Genomic DNA, 16,570 nt, shown 5'->3' with positions numbered 1-16,570 from the left:
CTCGGCCGGCGGCTGGCGGCTGTCGGGGTGGAAGCCGAGGAATGCCCTTTGTCTGGACAACTTTTCCGGAGGAGGCGCCCTCTCCGAGAGGCTGTCTCCTTGGAGGTCAAGGTCATTTGTTTCCGCTTTCTAGCAGCGCGAGGGGGCACACGTGGTGGACGCCAGTCCCCTCTTCTTGTGCAAAGGGGAGAGCCAGGTGCCTGCATGGCCAGACGCCTTGGAAAGGGACCGGTTCTGGGGGGACTCTGGGGACTCCTGAAGGCCCCTTGTCACTTTTACCAGACCTGGCAGGAAGTATTAATAGCTGCAAAGGACTTGACCTGCAGCGGTGGCCCCAACCAAGGGAGCACGCTTTCTCTTTCCACCCAGGGGGAGGGAACGGAGCCCCAACTATTTCCAAACCTATTTCTCCACAACAAACTATAAGAGAATTAGGACCCAGGAGATTCCGGAAATCTCTACAAAGGGAAAGTGCTGATCATCTTTCCGACTGCTAACAAGCTTCACTGTCCAGCGCCCGTTGCTCTCTGTTTGCACTGAGGCAGTAGAGTCACCATCTAGGTGACAGACCTAGCTGCCTACCATGAGGACCGCAGCGTGCGGACTGCTGCGCAGAGGGTATGGGGTGTCAGGGAAGGATGGGAAGGAGGCCTGCCCTTGAGTGAGTAAGAGTTACTCTGCACAAAGTGGGGAAGAGGGCATCTGGGCAGGACAAGGCATCCAGACCTGAGAGCGGCTGTTTGGGGAGCTGTCTGTGGGTGGACTAACCTTTGCTAATTTAGGCACCTGGGAGATTATCTAGGGCACACCCTCAGTGTTACAGAACAGGCCCAAGGTCACACAGGTGGTCTCCAGGGTCCTGGGTTGTGCTCTTGCAGCTAGCCCCACCCTCCACCCCCATATTCCCACAGCAAGCAGTTCCTCCAACAGGGACTTACCATTCTGTGCTGTAGTACTGATCACTTCATAATACAGTAACTGGTACCATTTATGGAGGGCATTCTATCACCTGGCATTGCTGCAGCCTTAAGAGATGGATACTGTTTCCTGTCTTCTTTGTACAGATGAGGAAACTGTAGTTAGGTGATCTGTCCCAGGTCGCAGAGCTGATAAGTCCAAGACCCTCTCCATTAACCACCCAGAACAATGCTGTTGCCAGCATTCCGCATATTCAACATGAAAAGATTTTGTTTAAAAACATAAAAAAAATTGTGAAGTACTGTGATAGTCGGATTATGTTGCTGCTATGGTCCGGCCCTTCCTTTCTGGATCATCTCTGCCTCCTTCTTCTGCCAGCCCAGATAAAATCCTGTAAACCTCGAAAGACTCCTTCCTCACCTCCGTGCACAAAGTCAACCCTACAAACAATACTATTACTATTATTGGGGACCTGTTATGAGCCAGAGTCTGAACCCAGTTCTGTCCAGGTCCAAGACACTCTGCCTTGCTTCTTCCTTTCAGAGTCACTGCTTTGGAGCTCAGAGTCTTAGAGATTTCAGTTCCACAACTTCTGCTCCCCGCCTCCCCCAGAAGTTAATGATCTGTAAGGTAAGTTTCTGAAAGTTCTAGCAAAGGCTTAGTATTTAAAGGAAACCTGCCCTCAGCCTGTTTAACATGCAAATATTCACCTTCAGTATACTCATTAAATTTGTTATTTTGCAATAAACAAGGGGATGAAGTGTCACAGCTATACAGAGGCTTTAACAGGCACCTGTAGGAGACGTAAGAGACACGAGTTTGATCCCTGGGTCGGGAAGATCCCCTGGGGAAGGAAATGACACCCACTCCAGTATTCTCGCTGGGAGAATCCCATGGACAGAGGAGCCTGATGGGCTACAGTCCATGGGTAGCAGAGAAGTTGACATGACTGAGTGTCTGAGCACACAGCACATAGGTCCTAAAAACACCATAAGCCGATCCTTAGAATGCTCTTAAATGATCGTGGCACTCGCATGTCTCAGGGCATGTCCCATTCATCTGGATTCTGTTTGGCTCAGCAAATATTTCTTGAGCTCCTACTGTGTGCCAGGCGCTGGGGAGACAAAATGTAGTACCCACAAATCCTGCCTTTGAGGAATTTCTGGTCAACTCAGAGTGGGGCAGTGCCTAAACTGTGTGTGAGTGGTCGCATCAAGGTGAGCACAGGGTGGTGTGGGTCGTTTACAGGAATAGCTAGACTGAGATGCGTGCTGGGTGGTCGGGGAGGTGTCAGGGCGAGCTGGGTCTTGCAGAACGAGCAGGAATTAGCCAGACAGAGGGGGAGGAGTGGGAGAGGCAAGTCAGAGGAGGAGGGATTAGCATAAACACTGGCATTGAGGTGCGAAACTGCCTGGTTTAAGTGTTAAATATAAAGGTTAATCTGGGAAAGTCTAGGGGTGGGGGTGAGGCTGCAGAACAAGGGTGGTGGGGCCTGGTTGAGGGCTCTAGGTCCCCGGTGAGGCGCTAGGACCCAGTCCTTTGAGGTGAGAGTCCCTGGAAGGTGGTCTAATCTGGGCCTTAGCCTTGAGGACCTTTCAGGGCTGGGGAACTGCCTTACCTCCTTGAGTATCAGTCTTTCATTACCACCCTTTGGAGAGGAATCTACGAGGAGCCCAAATGTAGAGTAAATAGCAGCCACAGAGCCCCCCTCCTCCTTTTGGATCACCTAGGGAAGTCTCCCTCCCCCTTAGCCTGGATGAAAACACAAGCTTCACTCCTCCTCTCCACCCTCCCCCAATGGGCTCTGAACACTCAGTTTGAATAGGGAGCCTTGTGGGTTGTGGAAGTAGGGATTTCCCTTAGGATGGAGGGAAAGAGTGAGCTAGTCCTTCAAGGTCCCTCCCTTAGAGCAGGTGGAGTCGAGTGGGAAAGGGTGGGAGGGACGCCTCTGTCATCCCTCCCCTTACTGCCTGCAGGAGTGTGTCCAGCTGGAGATCTGCCTTTCCTGTCCTCATCAGGGGGCACTAGTCCAGGAGCACTAGGGCATCTGATCCTGGCGACCCCCCTCGTGATACTGTTCACAGTCCCAGGGCCTCCCCCTCGGACCCTGTTTTTCCTTCCAGCAGAGTGTCAGGACTGGTTTCCCATGTACCCGCCTCTCCCTTGATAGGAATCCTGCTGTTTCCCAGGGTCCAGTCTACCCAGAGCTCATGTAGACCCTCCCAGGACACTGCTGAAAAGGCTGATTCTGAGGTCTCACCCTTGGGGATTCTGATTCCTTAGTTGGAGTTAGGCCCAGGAATGTGTTCCCTAACAAGTTTCCTAGGTGATTTTGAGGCCAGTCAGTGTGAAGAAGCAGAAATCCTCAGCTTAAAACTCAGAGTCCTTTGTATGGTACAGCAGTCCCTCTAGCCCCAGTTCTCACCACCCCGAGAACCTGTCCAGCCCACCCACCATATTGGATTGCTTCTAGTTCCCCCGACTGGCTCATGTCTCCTCGCCTTTGCCCAGTCTCTCCTTCAGCCTGAAACACGCTGCTTCACGCCACACACACATACACACATCCCAACCCAACTTGGCTGTCTCCTCCTAGACCGTCCACACTCAGCTCAACTGGAGCCTCTACAGAGACACCTTCCTCGACATCCTGTGCTGTCCTCCCGACCTGGATTAGTGCACCCCTGACCCACTTCTGCCCGAGCACTTATCACTCTAAGTGGTCAGTCTCTGACACCTCACAGTGCTTCCTGCTCCTCAACCTCGTTCCTGGCTCCAACACACTCCCAGCACATAAAAGCTACTGACTAGAGGCCACGTAGTTAAAATGACAGAAAAAAAATCCCTGTCGGGTAAGGATGCCTAAGAGCAGAACAGGGGGCTGCTCCTGCTCAGTGGATCAAGGTCATCTCCAAAGGATGTGGTTCATTCCCTCAGTGTGGCCCATCCTGCCCCAGGGCCTACAAGATAGTTGGCCATGGGCAGGGTGAGGACCGGCCTCCGGCCTTCATGATTCCCACTTACACCTGATGCTCCTGCCCGCTTCGCTTTTCCCTCAAATGGCCACTGATCCCAGACAGTGGTGTGGCCCTTACACTTCAATTCTGAGTGAGCCTGGAAATTTGCAGATAAAATAGCTCTCAGAAGAAGAAATAGATGGGGAAGAGGAGAGGAGAAAAGCACGCGAGAGAAGCAGGTAAATCTAGGTGGAGAGAAGATGCCTGGTACAGTCAGGCAACATGACAGCTGGGCACCTCCAGAGAGCAACCACCTAGGTTTCTAGTCATGCCACTCCACACACACTAACACACACGTATACACACGCATGGGAACACATGTATGCCATGTTCTCCTTTGCCACGCTTGCCTGAGTTGACTAAGACTCAGGAAGAGCAAAGGCGTGGTTCCTACCTGGTCAGCCCGCACCGCTCCCCGGGGCAGGCAGGTGGGGAGCTGCGGGGATGGGACGGGCCTGCCCTGGAGACACTGACGGCAGACTCCTCTGCCCTGGAGGCCCACTCGCCCTGCACCCACCCTGAGTCTGCCAGGCATCTGCTCCCATGCGAGAGACACTGTAGCTTTTCATTTCGTAATCCTAATCACCAGGAAATGATTGGGCTTAGGCAAATGTTCTAATACTCTCCCTCCGACTCCCCGACTCCCCATGCCTGCTCAGTGGGAGGCCGCCATCAATAAGAGGAGAGACCCCTAGCTCTCACCTGTCTGCCAATAGCCATGGTCATCGTGGCCACACTGATTTTTCTCGTTAACAAAATGAGAGCAGATGCAGGGGGAAAGATACTGGAGGTTGACCGAGCACTGGAGTCATGTCAGTGACAGCTTTTGATCTTGAGAAAAGACAGTGTTCAGTTCTATGTGATAATTCGATTAAGACATATGAGAGACTCTGAAAGCCTCACGGCTTTTCTGCTGCAGATGGAGCCCTTTCTAGCCCCCCAGGCTCTGCAGTCCCTCATCCTGTGGGGGTTCCTGTCCCCCGTCCCCTCCTGCCCCCACCAGCCTGGGAGGTTTTGCTGGAGACGCAAATGAGCCTCTAGAGAGCCTCTCTCTAAGCAAACACCCTCCGCTTCCGGGGTCCCTCGGAAAGTTTTTCCCCCTGTGTTAAACGAAGGTATGTGGTGGGTGAGGTGTAGAGGAAAAGGCCCAAATTTGCCAAGCCCAGGATTAGACTCCGGCGACCTGGGTTCCGGTCTGGACTAGATCCCCTTGTGGGTCTAAGCCTTGGTCACTCTGAGTTGTTTCCTTACCTGAAGTGTCAGGCTGGACTAACAGGTCCCCAACTAAGCTTCTCAGAACCCCAGGGCCCCGTGAGACGTGAACAGGTCTCCCGTGAAAGAGATTTCAAGTCCAGTAAATCTGGGCAATAATGCATGCCATCTCACCCTCCTGGCAGTTCGTTAGGCCCAAAGGCATTTCACAGGCTCAGCCATGTCCTGAAAACAAAACAAGACTAAACCAGTTTACCTTTGCTTAACACTGCCTTTCTCAAAAGTAAATGACCACAGAAGCTGTTTCCCCACCCCACCCCCAACATAGCAATTAACATCCTGGGGAACACACTTTGGGACACCCTGGACCAGACAACGTCTCAGGTTCCTTCTTGTCGGGATGGTCTGGGCCTCTTGACCTGGAGGGGAGGAGCAGGCAGCTGATATGCAGCAAATTCTAGGATCCTGTAGACAGGTCCAGGCTGCAAGCGGAAAAGGCTTACTCGGGGGGCAAGTGACAGCCCGTCCCAACTTAATTTTACTTTATTTTTTAAGAAAACCTAACGCTAAAAGGAGTTAGAGACCAAAAAAGGGGACACTTTCTTTTAAAAAATTCTCAATTTCCATTCCAATTCTTTGGCAGTTTAAATAAGTCAGTTCACCTTAAAACTAACAGCCTCAGTTTGCCCATCTGAGAAAAGGGAGAGCAAGGGAGACTTGGCTGAACTCACTCAACGTTAATCCTTAGAACAGGATTTCCCAACCTGGGTCCCCAGACACCTAATTGGGAGGGGAGCATAAGTTATCACCCATATTTCTCTCTTTCTCTCTTTTCTCTCTCTTTAGTCACTAAGTCGTGTCCAGCTCTTGCAACCCCCTGTACTGTAGCCAGGCTCCTCTGTCCATGGGATTCTCCAGGCAAGAATACTGGAGTGGGTTGCCATTTCCTTCTCCAGGGGATCTTCCTGACCCAGGAATCGAACCCAGTCTCCTGCATTGCAGGCAGATTCTTTACCAACTGAGCCATGAGGGAACCTGGGGTCCCCAGACACCTAATGGGGAGGGGAGCATAAGTTATCACCCATATTTAAAGAAGTCTAATGGAAATGATACATTTACCATGAGAAGTGTCTTTGCTTTTGACTAGTATTGTATCAGCTGAGTATGACAGTGTGGGTTGCCAAGGGGACAAGGATTATTATGCAATAAATATGGTTGGTTTGTTGGACAAAACTTTTATAGACTTAAGGATCACAGAAGTAATAAAAGGATCAGCTGGTAAGCAAAGGGTTACAAGCTACTGACTTAAGAGATTGGGTCCAAAACCAGTTTTAAAAGCTGTGGTAGAGAGTGAAGGAGCGGACAGGATCTGGAGGAGGTTAGGGTGTTACTTTGTATAGAAGAACTATACAAAAAAGATCTTCATGATAACCACAATGATGTGATCAGTCACCCAGAGCCAGACATCTTGGAATGCGAAGTCAAGTGGGCCTTAGGAAGCATCACTATGAACAAAGCTAATGGAGGTGATGGAATTCCAGTTGAGCTATTTCAAATCCTAAAAGATGATGCTGTGAAAGTGCTGCACTCAATACGTCAGCAAATTTGGAAAACTCAGCAGTGGTCACAGGACTAGAAAAGGTCAATTTTCATTCCAATCCCAAAGAAAGGCAATGCCAAAGAATGTTCAAACTACTGCACAATTGCACTCATTTCACATGCTAGAAAAGTAATGCTCAAAATTCTCCAAGCCAGGCTTCAACAGTACATGGACTGAGAACTTCCAGATAATCAAGCTGGATTTAGAAAAGGCAGAGGAACCAGAGATCAAATTGCCAACATCTGTTGGGTCATCGAAAAAACAAGAGAGTTCCAGAAAAACATCTACTGCTTTATTGACTATGCCAAAGCCTTTCACTGTGTGGATTATAAAAAACTGGAAAATTCTTGAAGAGATGGGAATACCAGGCCACCTTACCTGCCTCCTAAGAAATCTGTGTGCAGACCAAGATGAAACTGGAACCTATTATACAGAGTGAAGTAAGCCAGAAAGAAAAACACCAATACAGTATACTAACGCATATATATGGAATTTAGAAAGATGGTAACAATAACCCTGTGTATGAGACAGCAAAGGAGACACTGATGTATAGATCAGTCTTATGGACTCTGTGGGAGAGGGAGACGGTGGGGAGATTTGGGAGAATAGCATTGAAACATGTATAATATCATGTATGAAATGAGTCGCCAGTCCAGGTTCGATACACGATACTGGATGCTTGGGGCTGGTGCACTGGGACGACCCAGAGGAAGGGTATGGGGAGGGAGGAGGGAGGAGGGTTCAGGATGGGGAACACAGGTATACCTGTGGTGGATTCATTTCGATATTTGGCAAAACTAATACAATATTGTAAAGTTTAAAAATAAAATAAAATTAAAAAAAAAAAGAAGAAGAAACAGTTAGAACCGGACATGGAACAACAGACTGGTTCCAAATCGGGAAAGGAGCATTATCAAGGCTGTATATTGTCACCCTGCTTATTTAACGTCTATGCAGAGTACATCATGAGAAATATCAGGTTGGATGAAGCACAAGCTTGAATCAAGATTGCCAGGAGAAATATCAATAACCTCAGACATGCAGATACCACCACCCTTATGGCAGAAAGCAAAGAGGAACCAAAAAGCCTCCTGATGAAACTGAAAGAGGAGAGTGGAAAAAGCTGGCTTAAAGCTCAACATTCAGAAAATGAAGATCATGGAATCCGGTCCTATCACTTCATGGAAAATAGATGGGGAAAAGTGGAAATAGTGACAGATTTTATTTTCTTGGGCTCCAAAATCACTGCAGATGGTGACTGCAGCCATAAAATTAAAAAGATGCTTGCTCCTTGGAAAAAAAGCTATGACCAACCTAGACAACATATTCAACAGCAGAGAAATTACTTTGCTGACAAAGGTCTATCTAGTCAAAGTTATGGCTTTTCCAGTAGTCATGTATGGATGTGAGAGTTGGACTATAAGGAAAGCTGAGCACTGAGGAATTGATGCTTTTGAACTGTGGTTTTGCAGAAGACTCTTGAGAGTCCCTTGGACTGCAAGGAGATCCAACCAGTCAACCCTAAAGGAAATCAGTCCTGAATATTCATTGGAAGAACTGATGCTGAAGCTCCAATACTTTGGCCACCTGATGTGAAAAACTGACTCATTAGAAAAGACCCTGATGCTGGGGAAGATTGAAGGTAGGAGGAGAAGGTGACAACGTAGGATGAGATGGTTGGATGGCATCACCGACTCAATGGACATGAGTTTGAGCAAGCTCCAGGAATTGGCAATGGACAGGGAAGCCTGGCATGCTGCAGTCTATGGGGTCGAAAGAGTCAGACATGACCAAGTGACTGAACTGAACTGAACTGACCTGAGGGTGTTCACAGGGAAGATGTCGCCTCCAAGGAGCCCTGGGGGACATCTGGGGTTTGTGTGCAGAGGTGTGTTTAGTGTTTGTGTGTATGAGGGGCTGTGACACAGTGGCCCCTTTCAGAGCTTGCTGGAGAAGAGTCTCAGTAGGCTGGGTCAGGGTGTGAGGTGCTATGTTTACTGAGCTGAGGAGAGAAGAGTGCCCACGTGGCCAGTGGGCTCAGGGATCAGGTCAGAGTGGATTCTGTATACATTCTTAGAAGGCCTTTGTCAGTGCCAGTGTCTGAGGGTTTGCAGGCCCTTGAAAGCTCTGATTTTGTGTGTATAAAGTCCTATCCCATTGGGCCCCTCACCGCCCTTTCATGAGCAGCCACATCTGGAAAGGTTCTCTGCTTGTTTCATGGCTGTTTACTTCCGCCCCGTAGATGCCCTCACCCAGAATCACCCCTCTACTCTCCTGCTCCCCTTTCTCCCCCTCGGGCCTCTCAACCAACGTCTCTCCCACAAAGTCCAGCTCCATTTCTGCAGCAGGGTTGGGAACTGTGCTCTGGGACTCGACTCCGCACCCAGGAAAGCGGTGGTGAAAATCGTGGTTGGTAGGTCTCTGTATGTCATGAGAAAGCTGCTTAGCTTTTAAAACTTCTTCAGTATGGAACATCTAAGACAAAAACTTTCTCTTGCTAATATTGATATTGCTAATGATATCTCTCACCTAGAGTTTTGGCCATTTCTGTGAAGATTTAGATGAAACAAGGAGAACTGTGGTGGATTCCATTTGCCCCAGGATCTGAGCCCGGCTGCTGGCTTTAGCTAATTGGCCAAGCTGAACGGGAATTTTTTCTAGGGTGTTGAGAACAAAGCATTTTGGAGTGTGAGTGTGTGTGTGTGTGTGTGTGTGTGTGTGTGTGTGTAATTATGTCAAATGACCTGATAAATGAATGCATAAATTGGAATGGGGAAGTTAGTCATTAAAGTATAGGGGAAAACGTGAAAGACTTTGAAATGATCCCCGAACATCATTGGATGTACTGTCTATGCATCCTTTCAGGTTATCTGAGCTGTTTTATAATTCTATAAATTGTAGTAAAGTGGATAGTAATGCAAATGATTTTTGTCCTGAGAAGTGACGGTTGTATTTGTAGAACTGACTTATGAATATTGACCAATTTTGCTGATTTTGCATTTGTTTATAAATTTTCCCCACATTCCAGATGTCTGTATATTTATCTGTGTTTTAGATTCTTCTTTGAACAGGTTATAACATTATACTGGTTTTCTGATTAATGACAAAATCTCTGACATGTTTGCATTTTATAACTCTACGAAAGACATGACTATCCCTCTTAAAAATTATCTTCGATGTGTCCACAGAGAAAGGGCCATGTGAGGATACAGTGACAAAGCCGCCATCTGCAAGCCAAGCAGACAGGCTTCCAGAGAAACCAAATCTGCTGACACCCTGATCTGTACTACCAGCTTCTAGAACAATGAGACATATATTTCTGTTATTTAAGCGCCCCAGTGTGTGGTATTTTGCTATGGGAGCCCTAGCAACCAAGACAGTTTACCCAAATTGTTTATCCATTCTCTTGTTAATGGACATTTGGTTGTTTCATTTTTTTTTTCAATTATGAATAAATAAAGCTGCTCCTAACATTTATGTACAAAAATTGTGCTTGTGTGCTAAGTCACTGCAGTTGTGTTCGACTCTTTGTGACCCTGTGCACTGTAGCCTGCCAGGCTCCTGTGTCCATGGGATTCTCCAGGCAAGAATACTGGATTCGGTTGCCATGCTCTCCTCCGGGGGGGTCTTCCCAACCCAGGAATCGAACTGGTACCTCTTATGTCTCCTGCATTGGCATGTGGGTTCTTTACCGCTAGCGCCACCTGGGAAGCCCATACAAAAATTATCCTTGGCCAAATTAATTCAATTCATGTTTTCAACTAATATTTCTTACTATAAGCTAGGCATTATGGTTGGACAATCAGGACAGAAAAACAGATGGCATCCTTGCCCTCAAGAACAGTCTAGAATGGAAAAATTTGTAATGGTGGGTGCGTCTGTGCTCAGTTGTGCCTGACTCGTTGTAACTCCAAAGACTGTAGCCCACCAGACTCCTCTGTCCATGGGATTTCCCAGGCAAGAATACGGGAGTCGGTTGCCATTTCCTTCTCTGGGAGATCTTCTCGACCTAGGGATTGAACCCACGTATCCTGCATTGCAGGCGCTGAGCCACTGGGGGACAAGAGAGCTGAGAGCTGCCAACCAGAGACATTGCTCACAGCACGCCCATACCTGTGCCCCACACCTGTGCCTTCACACCTGTGCCCCAGACCTGTGATGCAAACCTTTCCTTAGACCGGGATCTGGCTGGTGCACTTCTGCATCCCCCATAGTCCACCCTGCATGCCATTCAGCTCACTTTTCCACACGTGTTCAGACAGCTGTTCTTCCAGGACTGTGGTGAGCTTTTCTTCCTGAGGTTAGAAGGATGAGACAGCCCCTCACTGATGCAGCTGGTCTCTGCACCACAGCTGATGCTCTTTCCTTCTAGATGCCCCTCATCATCAGTTTTCAGCTCTCCCAGCCTCAGAGGCTAGTCTGGTGATGTGACCCTGATCTTACCCGCAAGGAGCCTGGGCCCTGGTCACCATGTCCTTGGACTGAGGTTTCAGTATCTCTCCATTTACACCACAATTGAGCAAAGGGGTAGCAAGGGTACTCAGATCACCTGTGTTAAAAAAAAAAAGACAAAAAAAAAACTTTCTTTCCAGAAAAAGGACAAAAGTATGACAAGCAGATATAAAGATGAATGAAGGGACTCCTCAAGATGGGAGAGGCGTAGGTGGACATGGAGTCCATCTCTCTCCATGGATGCATCAGGAATATACCTTCAGACACAGAAGATCTTGCGGAACACTAGCTGAGAGCGGGCAGGGGTCCCTGACCACTGGAAAGGAATATATATATATATATATATATATCCACGCAAGACTGGGTAGGACCAAGGAAGGAGGGGGAAAGAGGAGAATGAGCAGCTGGACCCGTGTCCAGGGACGGGAGAGCTGAAAGTGTGTCAGTCGCTCAGTTGGATCTGGCTCTTTGCAACTCTATGGACTGTAGCCCACCAGGCTCCTCTGTCCGTGTAATTTTCCAGGCAGCAATACTAGAATGGGTAGCCATTCCCTTCTGCAGGGGATCTCCCCAACCCAAGGATCGAACCTGGGTCTCTGGCATTGCAGAACATTCTTTACCGTCCCAGCCATCAGGAGGAACTGAAGCAGGGGTCAAATCCCCACATGGGACAAGGATCTGGGACAGCGGAAAAGGATTTGAGGCTGCTGGAAAGTGCAGCGGCTGATCGATATAACAGTCTGAATGGAAAGAAAACTACAGACAATCCTTGCCACAGCCCTGTGTATCCTGGACAGGGATGCAAGTCCTCTGGAACCTGTAGTGGCTGGGAGCTGGAGTGCAGGGATTGGAGAGCAATCCTAGGATGAGGTCTGCAGTTGATTGTGGGAAAACGGCCCGAGGGGACATGAGGGAGGAGATCCCAGCGGGGAATACCTTTGGAGGAAAGCAGAGCAGCCAGGGAGGCAAGGTGATGCTGCTGAGTCGTGTGCATCACTGTAGCTTCTTTCTGCAGACCAGCGCTGATCGTTGACCAATAGAGAAAGACCCCGGGGAGGGTAGCCCTTCAAGTGCCCAATGCACTGAGCAATAGAGAAGGACCCCAGCCAGGGATTTGCCTTGGAAACAAACTGAACTCATTCTGTTGATTTTAAGATTGCATCCAAGTATTGCATTTTGGACTCTTTTGTTGACTATGAGGGCTACTCCATTTCTTCTAAAGGATTCTTGCCCATAGTAGTAGATATACTGGTTATCTGAATTAAATTTGCCCATTCCCATCCATTTTAGTTCACCAATTCCTAAAATGTCGATGTTCATTCTTGCCATCTCCTTTTTGATCACTTCCAATTTACCTTGATTCATGGACCTAACATTCCAGATTCCTATGCAATACTGTTCTTTACAGCATCGGACTTTACTTTGATCACCAGACACATCCACAACTGGGTATCATTTCCGCGCTGGCTCAGCCTCTTCATTCCTTCTGGAGCTATTTCTCCACTCTTCTCTAGTAGCATATCGGGCACCTACTGACCTGGGGAGTTTATCTTTCAGTGTCATATCTTTTTGCCTTTTCATACTGTTCATGGGGTTCTCAAGGCAAGAATACTGAAGTGGTTGGCCATTCCCTTCTCCAGTGGACCACATTCTGTCAGAGCTCTCCACCATGCCCTGTCCATTGTGGTTGGCCCTGCATGCACCTAGTTTCACTGAGCTACACAAAGTTGTGATCCATACGATCATTTTGGTTAGTTTTCTGTGACTGTGGTTTTCACTCTGGAGGCCAAGGGATTGTAGTTCTTGCTTCTATCTGCCCTCTGATGGATGAGGCAAAAGTCCCTTAGAAGAAATGGAGTAGCCCTCATAGTCAACAAAAGTCTGAAGTGCAGTACCTGGGTTCAATCTCAAAAAGCTACAGAGTGATCTCTGTTCGTTTCTAAGACAAACCATTCAACATCACAGTAATCCAAGTCTATACCTTAACCAATAATGTCAAGGAAGCTAAGGTGGAATGATTCTATGCAGGCCTACAAGACTTTTTAGAACTAACACCAAAAAAAAGAGATGTTTTTTTCATCATAGGGGATTGGAAGCAAAAGTAGGAAGTCAAGAGATACCTGGAATAACAGGCAAGTTTGGCCTTGGAGTACAAAATGAAGCAGGGCAAAGGCTAACAGAGTTTTGCCAAGAGAATGCTCTGGCCATAGCAAATATCCTCTTCCAACAACACAAGAGACAACTCTACTTATGAACATCACCAGATTATCAACACCAAAATCAGACTGATTATATTCTTTGCACCAAGCCAAAGATGGAGAAGCTCTAAATAGTCAGCAAAAACAAGACCTGGAGCTCAGATCATGAACTCCTTATTGCAAAATTCAGACTTAAATTGAAGAAAGTAGGGAAAGCCATTAGGCAATTCAGATATGACCTAAACCAAATCCCTTATGATTATACAGAAGTGACAAATAGATTCAAGGAGTTAGACCTGATAGATAGAGCGCCTGAAGAACTATGGACAGAGGTTTGCAGCATCGTACAGGAGTGGTGACCAAAACCATCCCAAAGTAAAAGACATGCACAAAGGCGAAATGGCTGTCTGAGGAGGCCTCACAAATAGCGGAGAAAAGAAGAGAAGCAAAAGGCAAAGGAGAAAAGGAAAGATATACTCAACTGAGTGAGAGTTCCAAAGAATAGCAAGGAGAGCTAAGAAAGTCTTCCTCAGTGATCAATGCAAATAAATAGAAGAAAACAGTAGAATAGGAAAGACTAGAGATCTTTTCAAGAAAATTAGAGATACCAAGGGCACATTTCATGCAAAGATTGCACAATAAAGGACAGAAACAGCAAGGACCTGACAGAAACAGCAAGGGCCTAACAGAAACAGAAGAGATTAAGAAGAGGTGGCAAGAATACACAGAAGAACTATACAAAAAAGATCTTAATGACCTGGATAAACACGATGGTGTGATCACTCACCTAGAGCCAGACATCCTGGAGTGTGAAGTCAAGTGGGCCTTAGGAAGCATTACTATGAATAAAGCTAGTGAAGGTGATGGAATTCCAGCTGGGCTATTTCAAATCCTAAAAGATGATGCTGTTAAAGTGCTGCACTCAATATGCCAGCAAATTTGGGAAACTCAGCACTGGCCACAGGACTGAAAAAGGTCAATTTTCATTCCAGTCCCAAAGAAGGACAATACCAAAGAATGTTCAGACTACCTCACAATTGCACTCATTTTACATGCTAGCAAGGTCATGCTCAAAATCCTTCAACCTAGGCTTCAACAATACACAAACCAAGAACTTGCAGATGTACCAGGTGGATTTAGAAAAGACAGAGGAAACAGGGATCAAACTGTCAACATCTGCTGGATCATAGAAAAAGCAAGTAGAAAACCATTTACTTCTGCTTCATTAGCTATCCTAAAGCTTTTGACTGTGCTGATCACAACAAACTGTGGAAAACTCTTAAAGAGATGGGAAAACCAGACCACTTTACCTGTCTCCTGAGAAACTTGTATGTAAGTCAAGAAGCAAAAGTTAGAACCAGACATGAAGAAATGGACTGGTTCAAAATTGGGAAAGGAGTACATCAAGGCTGTATATTGTCACCCTATTTATTTAACTTGTATGCAGAGTATATCATGAGAAGTGCTGGGCTGGATGAAGCACAAGCTGGAATCAAGATTGCCGGGAGAAATATCAATAACCTCAGGTATAGAGATGACACCACCCTTTTGGTGGAAAGCAAAGAAGAACTAAAGAGCCTCTTGATGAAAGTGAAAAAGCTAGTTTAAAACTCAACAATTCAAAAAACTAAGATCATGACATCCAATCCATTCACTTCATGGCAAATAGATGGGGAAAAAGTAGAAATAGTGACAGACTTTATTTTCTTGGGCTCCAAAATCACTGCAGGTGGTGACTGCAGCCATGAAATTAAAAGATGCTTGCTCTTTGGAAGAAAAGCTGTGACCAACCTAGACAGCATATTAAAAAGCAGAGATATCACTTTGCTGACAAAGGTCTGTCTAGTCAAAGCTATGTTTTTTTTTCCAGTAGTCTCGTACAGATGTGAGAGTTGGACCATGAAGGCTGAGAGCTGAAGAACTGATGCTTTTGAACTGTGGTGTTGGAGAAGACTCTTGAGAGTCCCTTGGATAGCAAGGAGATCAAACCAGTCAATCCTAAAGGAAATCAACCCTGAATATTCATTGGAAGGACTGATGCTGAAGCTGAAGCTCCAATACTTTGGCCACTTGATGCAAAGAGCCAACTCACTGGAAAAGACCTTGATGCTGGGAAAGCCGGAAGGCAGAAGGGGACAATAGAGGATGAGATGGGTGGATGGTATCACTGACTCAATGGACATGAGTTGGAGCAGACTCCGGGAGATAGTGAAAGACAGGGAAGCCTGGCGTCCACGGGGTCACGAAGAGTAGGACGTGACTTAGTGACTGAAGAACAGCAACGGGCATCTTGACCAACATTGGGTGGATTTGTGCTGCCAGCTGGCCTCTGGTTTTACAGAGTCCTACCACCCCAATGCTATTGCTGTCAGCTTTCACAGCTCTGGAATGGTGTCTTCATACAAGAGTCACCTCTGAACTTTTAGTGATGCTGGTGTACCTCTGACCAGTACATTCTCCATGACCTTTGTTCATGGTAAGTCCTCTTGGCTTTCCAGCCATAGCGTATCCAGCAAGCCCACTTCCCTAGCTTTGTGGACCCTGACTTCACTGTCTGCTGTAGCAATTCTGGAATTTTAACTGCTGAACACGGACGATCACTTTTTCAATGTTTCTAGGAGCTATCCTAACAGCCAGTTTTTTACCAACTTCTGGAATCCTTGCTAGGGAGTTAAATTCTGTATCTTGTGAAGCACTTCCAAGTCAAACATACTTCTCTATTCAATCTTATATTCTGGCCCCTTTCTTCAAGAACCCTCAGGATATCCTCCAGCTCCTACAAAATATGAAACAGGGGTGGGAGGGCTAGTGAGGATTATGGGGAGTTATGGCTACAGGCTCAGAGTGTTCTCAGGGGTTTGAGGAGTCAAAACCTATGCAAGGGATCCAACCAGATGTTGCATCTGATGTCTCAGGCTTTCCCAACAGGGGGTCCTGACATAGCAACAATCTTGGTTGGTTGTTTAACTGTCTTTGAGGGTCTGCTAGTCTGTTAAGTCCTTTGTCCTTCCTCTTGCCTCCCACAGTAGGAGATGAGAACGTCTTTGTATAGCAACAAAGAGGCCCTGATTCTACATCTGGCTTTCAATTGCCTGGTACTTGTCCTCAGCCGTTCTTGCTTCTTCTGTAGATATCAATGGCACTTAGCAATAGCCATCCAATCTCATTTCTCTATA

The sequence above is a fragment of the Bison bison genome, unplaced genomic scaffold (assembly GCF_000754665.1).
Source record: "Bison bison bison isolate TAMUID 2011002044 unplaced genomic scaffold, Bison_UMD1.0 scf7180017864289, whole genome shotgun sequence".
Classification (NCBI taxonomy): domain Eukaryota; kingdom Metazoa; phylum Chordata; class Mammalia; order Artiodactyla; family Bovidae; genus Bison; species Bison bison.
This window is presented reverse-complemented; position numbering follows the sequence as displayed.